General features: G+C 38.3%; 1 non-coding gene across 1 annotated transcript; it reads right to left on the bottom strand.

Annotated features, from left to right (window-relative positions):
* Positions 1–4,894: 4,894 nt before the first annotated feature.
* Positions 4,895–5,002, bottom strand: LOC111911969 (small nucleolar RNA R71). Its single transcript, XR_002857021.1, has one exon. It is a non-coding gene; the product is annotated as a small nucleolar RNA R71 (small nucleolar RNA).
* Between the last annotated feature and the right edge of the window lie 540 nt (positions 5,003–5,542).

Below are 5,542 nucleotides of genomic sequence, written 5' to 3'. Positions count from 1 at the left end.
TCAAGGCCTTTTGAGTGATTTACCTAGTCGATCCAATATAAGATCCTCCAGACAATTGGCATGACCTAGATATAAGAAATCCCAATCACCCTAAAGAATTCAAAGACAATCCCAGGAAAAGGATATCTCAACCCAAGGAGAAGGAGTACTCAGGAAAGCACACCCAAATGGCAGAAATAAAGTCGGGATGAATGAGAGGATCGAAGGGCCTGAAAACAACTTCGGAAGGAAAGGCTCCATTGAGTCTTAGAGACTCAATATCATCGTCGCCGAAGGAGCACGTCTCCTTGTAAGAGAGGATCCCCTCATCCATGAAGTCATCGTCAGGGAGGGCTAAGATGTTTTTGAGTGAAACTGCCATTTTCCTAATCATAATGGAAGAAAAAAACGTAGAAATAGTTACCTTCTAATAAACTGCTGGTACTCGAAAAGTAGCTGATATTGCCATACTTATACATATTTTTAGGCAATATTTATTTACATTTTGATTGATATTTTGGTTATATGCATAGATAAATGGTACTTATAAGGTTAAAGCATATTTTGTAGCCAAAAGAAGACATTTTGAAGAAAAATGACAAAAAGCGTTAAAGGTTGGAACTTTGGAGGTTAAGAGCTTAAAAGATGAAAAGTCCTGCAAAAAGGGTTCTCACGACGTGAGGAGTTCAAACTCACAACGTGAGCTCGGACATTCTAGAAGATGGACATCGGGAAGCAAGAATCTGTGTTAGATATGGATTATTATTGGACTCACGACGTGAGACTCCTATGCTCATGACGTGACTAGAGTTATTTCGAAAATTATATATATCCTTGATCCCTATGAATTTAAGAGGTTGGCAGGTTAGAAAAGGTTTTAGAAGTCGAAATCAGATGGTTAGAAGGCTAGGAAATTGGTTTGAATACCAAGGAAGAAGAAGAAGTTCATAATTACTTTCTAGATTTGGTACTTTACAATGTTTTTTATTATGACTTGTGTTAATTTATTTGTTACTATGAGTAGCTAAATCTAGCTGCTTCTGTTAGCTAGATGAAGCTGGAACTCATGGTTTGTTTATAATAACATAGACTTTTCTTTTTGGTTAATGTCTTTTGTTAGATTGATTATACCTAGCATGCTTAATTTGATACTAGATTGCTTTAAACTCTTCTTTTGTGTAGTTAGTGACCATTAATCTACATGAATTTGAATACCTAGTAATTTAGTGAACATTAGATTATTAGAGCTAAGATCAAACCAATATTAGATAGTAATTGAACTATTTAATTTAGTTGTGCTAGAGAACTCATATTATGACAATAATTGTGTTTGTTAACTCAATCTTACATAGCTCCAATTCTATTTAATAATTGATTATATGTTGATTATGTGTGATTATGCATAGGTCTACATGAATTAAGTGAATATTAACAAATTTGGAATTCAATTGCTAATAATATTTCCACTAGTAACCAACAGCAATTTTCATAATTAATAGTTAAACCATTGAGAGAAGGTGGATTCAAACTAACAGTAGTGTTTTTGTTAATCAATTCAATTGTGTTAAGAAATTAAGTTTATCTAAACTTGCAAAATTAGATAAAAACCTTTTTAATTATTGTATGATTTTAGATTAATTTAGAGTAATTATTTTAGGCTTTTATCTAATTAAATTTATTCCCTGTGTTCGACCCGAACTTACTAAAACTACACTATAATCCGACCACATACACTGCCTAGATGCATATTAGTTATTTAAGTTCGTTAGGATATAAATTCAAAAGTAGTAGGTACTTGTAACACCTGGTTCCTAGTACGTAATTTAATTATAAAATGTTGCACTTTGTTCTGGGACTTGGCGAGTTGGAGGCCCCAACTCGTCGAGTAGAGGTTTAAAATTGGACGCAGGAAGGAGAACCTACGCGCTGAGTCGGATGCCCTGAGTCGACGAGTAGGACTGTCTAGAGGAAACCCTAATATTTAGGGTTTGCATCCTATTTAAACCACTTATCTTTCCCCAACCTAGCCTCCATCGTCCCTCTTATTCCAGAAAAGCCCTAAATCAAAACACTAACCTTGTTTGAGTGTTCTGGATCCATTTTTGTGTGTTTGTGGTGATTGCGAAGCTTGAGAATGAAGAAGGAGCTTGGGAGTTCAAGTGGAAGTTAGTAGATCCAAAGTTTGTGTCCCATTTCTAGCTCATTGGAGGTAAAATGCTCCAACCTTGACCATCTATACCTTAGATCTCTAGTTAGGGTTCATTTCCACCTTTTCTAAGCTCGTATAGACTCATACTCGGGATTTTGTGGTTATAAAGGAGCATGACTTCAGATCTGGAACCATAGAGAGTTCTTATGGAATAAAGGTGCCAACTTTATAGCCAAAAGCACCCTATGCATCTTGTAGACTCCATTTTAGGGTCATTTGAGCCAAATACCCCATATATGGACATCAAGTTTGGAACTCTATGTGTATTATAGACCCTAGGAGGTCAGATCTATGTTTTGAACGCTTTAAGACCCACTGAAATCGAGTGTATAGTTTTGGACATAGAGGGAATCGGTGAGCCACTCATGTGACTCCATGAGTCGGGTCGAGTTTCCCACCAACATCCTTCTAATAATGGACCATGAGTTGAGTTAGAAGAACACGCAATTAGTTGGACTCATTGAGGACCTGGAAATCATGGGACTTGGCGAGTGTATGAACTAACTTGGCAAGTTCAAGGCTATGTCCCAAGAATATGAAGATGGACTTGGTGAGTCAAGGATGAACTCAGCGAGTCCAACACTAAGAGCATCACCTTGCATGAAGATGAACTCGACGAGCTCATGAGGAACTTGAAGAGTCAAGGACTAAATGTCCTAACTAGCATGGAAATGGGCTCGGCGAGTCAAAGGATGAAATCACTGAGTCTATTGCAAAGGCTCCCGACTTTGTATCATGGAACTCAATGAGTTGGTGGACCAACTCGGCGAGTTAACCAAAAGTGACTTTGACCTTGATGTTGACTTTGACTTTGACCTTGACCTAAGTTGACCATGAAATTGTAACTAAGGAAGATGATTATGTGTAGGGTTTGAGAGGAGTTGATCCCGGCAGCAAGGACAGTTCAGACACTTCGCTTTACAAGGTGAGTTACCTTCCAGTAGAAGTGGGTTGAAGGCACCAATGCCGACCCACTAGTAGTTGATTATAGTTGAGATGATTTTCTTTGTGATAATATTCTAGTTTTCTACTACCTGATATGTTTATGTGCGAGCACGATATCTTCTATGTGATAGTGGTAGTAAGAGGGGAATAGTCCCCATGTTCGGTTGTTAGGACCGAAAGGTACGTCGGGCACCCCAGATATGTCTTACAGTATGTTATGCTATGTTTTGTGTGGTAGTAGTAGGGGTGAAATAGTCCCCAAAGCCGGTTGGAATGAACCGGAGGGTAGGTTAGCACCCCAAAGCTGTCAGACATGGGTAGGTAGGGCACCCCAGAATCGCCTGGTAGGGTAGGTCAGCACCCCAGAACTGCTTGACAAGGGTAGGTCGGGCACCCCAAAATTGTATGGCAGTATGTTTGTTGTATGGTATGTGGTATGATGGGGGAACTCACTAAGCTTTGTGCTTACAATTTTTAGTTTTGGTTTCAGGTACCTCTTCCTCGAAGGCGAAGGAGCCGGCACGGTAGCAGCGCATCGCACACACCCGATTCCACATTTTAGAGATCCATGGGATTGTACTTTGACATTATTACAATTGATGATATGATTTTTGGAACATGTGATTGTTGTTTTATGGATGGAGATGATATTAATGATGTTTTAAGTAAACTATTTTATGAGTAACAAGTTTAAAAACAAAATTTTTTGCCATGATTTTTGGGATGTTACCGTACATTTGTGCACATCAAAGTTTTTGGCGTCGTTGCTAGGGAACGGCTATTTTAGTTGTTAATTTATTTTCTTTAGGTTAATCGATCATTTTTTAGGAGTAAAACCTGCAAAAAGTTAATTTTTCAACATAGTTTTTGTTTCAGTTCCAAACTCACAACGTGAGCCTTAAGCTCACGATGTGAGTTTAATAGTTTTTTGTTTCTATTCTTCGTTTTTCTTTTCTGTTTAGACTTTCTGCATCAACACGAGGTGGTGACTTTTACCATGTCATGGTGACGAGTTAGTAGGCTATTTCTAGTTAGTTTTTGTTCAGTTTTACGTTTTTATTTTTGTTTTATTGCAGTAGGTCATGACTAGAGGTTCCAGCACGCCTTTGGTGCCACCATTTAAAGATCCAGAGTTGCCATTCACAAATACACGGATAGAAACATGAAAGAAGACCAACCATCAAAGAGCACACCATTTAAAGACCTTAAATCGGTTTTTGGGAAAAATAAAGGAAAGAACATGGGAGAGTCTAGTAGTCAAAGGAAGGAAGAAAGCAAATTAGAAATCTTTGAACAAAATCCAAATAAAAAAGAAACCGAATACGATACAGAACCCGAGCTTAAAGAAAGTGAACCCGAAGACGAACCAGAAAACAAGATGGCATACATTGTTGATATGTCCATGGGGGCATACAAGAAGCGGATAAGAGATGATGGTGGTCCCGGTCTAGTACAACCTACAATACCCACCACTACAACATTCAAGTTGAAAGGATACATTCTTGCTGCACTTAAGGATGTACCATTTTATGGGAAGGGTCATGAGGATGCTTATAAACATTTAGATGAAGCCAATGACATTGTGGATTATTTTAATATCCTGAATGATCCAAGAGAGAATGTGTTGTTAAGGATGCTTCCCGTTACTTTTAAGGGAGCTACAAGAGATTGGTTGAAGGCACTTCTACCTGGTGCAATTACTACTTGGGCACAGATGCGAGAGCAATTTTTGGAATAATTCTGCCCACCTTCAAAAATAGTTAACTCAAGAAGGCAATAGCCAACTTTGAGCAAAAATCCGAGTGAATCACTTTATTAGGCATGGGAGCGTTATAAAGGGTTACTAATAAATTGTCGTCAAAATGACCTTAACATACAACAAGAAGTGTATATATTCTATGATGGGGTGAATGTCATGACAAGGAAACTCCTTGATTCTCAAGGACCACTTACAAAGAAAAATTCAGGTGAAGTAAAGGAGTTGGTTGAAGAGTTCTCAAAGCATTCTCGTGAGTACCACAATCCAAGGCCTGAAGGAGCAAAAGGCGCCGGGATGGACATTCTGAAGACATGACTGTTGTACTAGCTATGCTTGACACTATGGATAGAATAATGACAAAGATGGACCAGTCAATTCATGCCATTAGAGTTGGATGTGAAAGGTGCAATGGTCCACACTTGACTAAAGAATGCTACCTAGATGATAATGGAAATAGAAAGGCTCAAGTTTGCTAATTTAGTGGGGATAAATATGATGAAGATTGGAGAAAACCAAAGAATGAGTGGTTGCCATATGATGAATATAAGAAGTAAAAAGAAAAAAAATATAGGCAGGCTGGCTGAGGCTTCTACCAAAAGGAACAACCACCAGCCGAAAAGAAGGTTGAATTAGTAAACATGCTAGCTTGT

This window comes from Lactuca sativa, chromosome 1, assembly GCF_002870075.4.
Source record: "Lactuca sativa cultivar Salinas chromosome 1, Lsat_Salinas_v11, whole genome shotgun sequence".
In the NCBI taxonomy this organism is placed as follows: Eukaryota; Viridiplantae; Streptophyta; class Magnoliopsida; order Asterales; family Asteraceae; genus Lactuca; species Lactuca sativa.
Note: the sequence above shows the minus strand (reverse complement) of the source record. Positions and strands in the feature narration are given on the sequence as shown.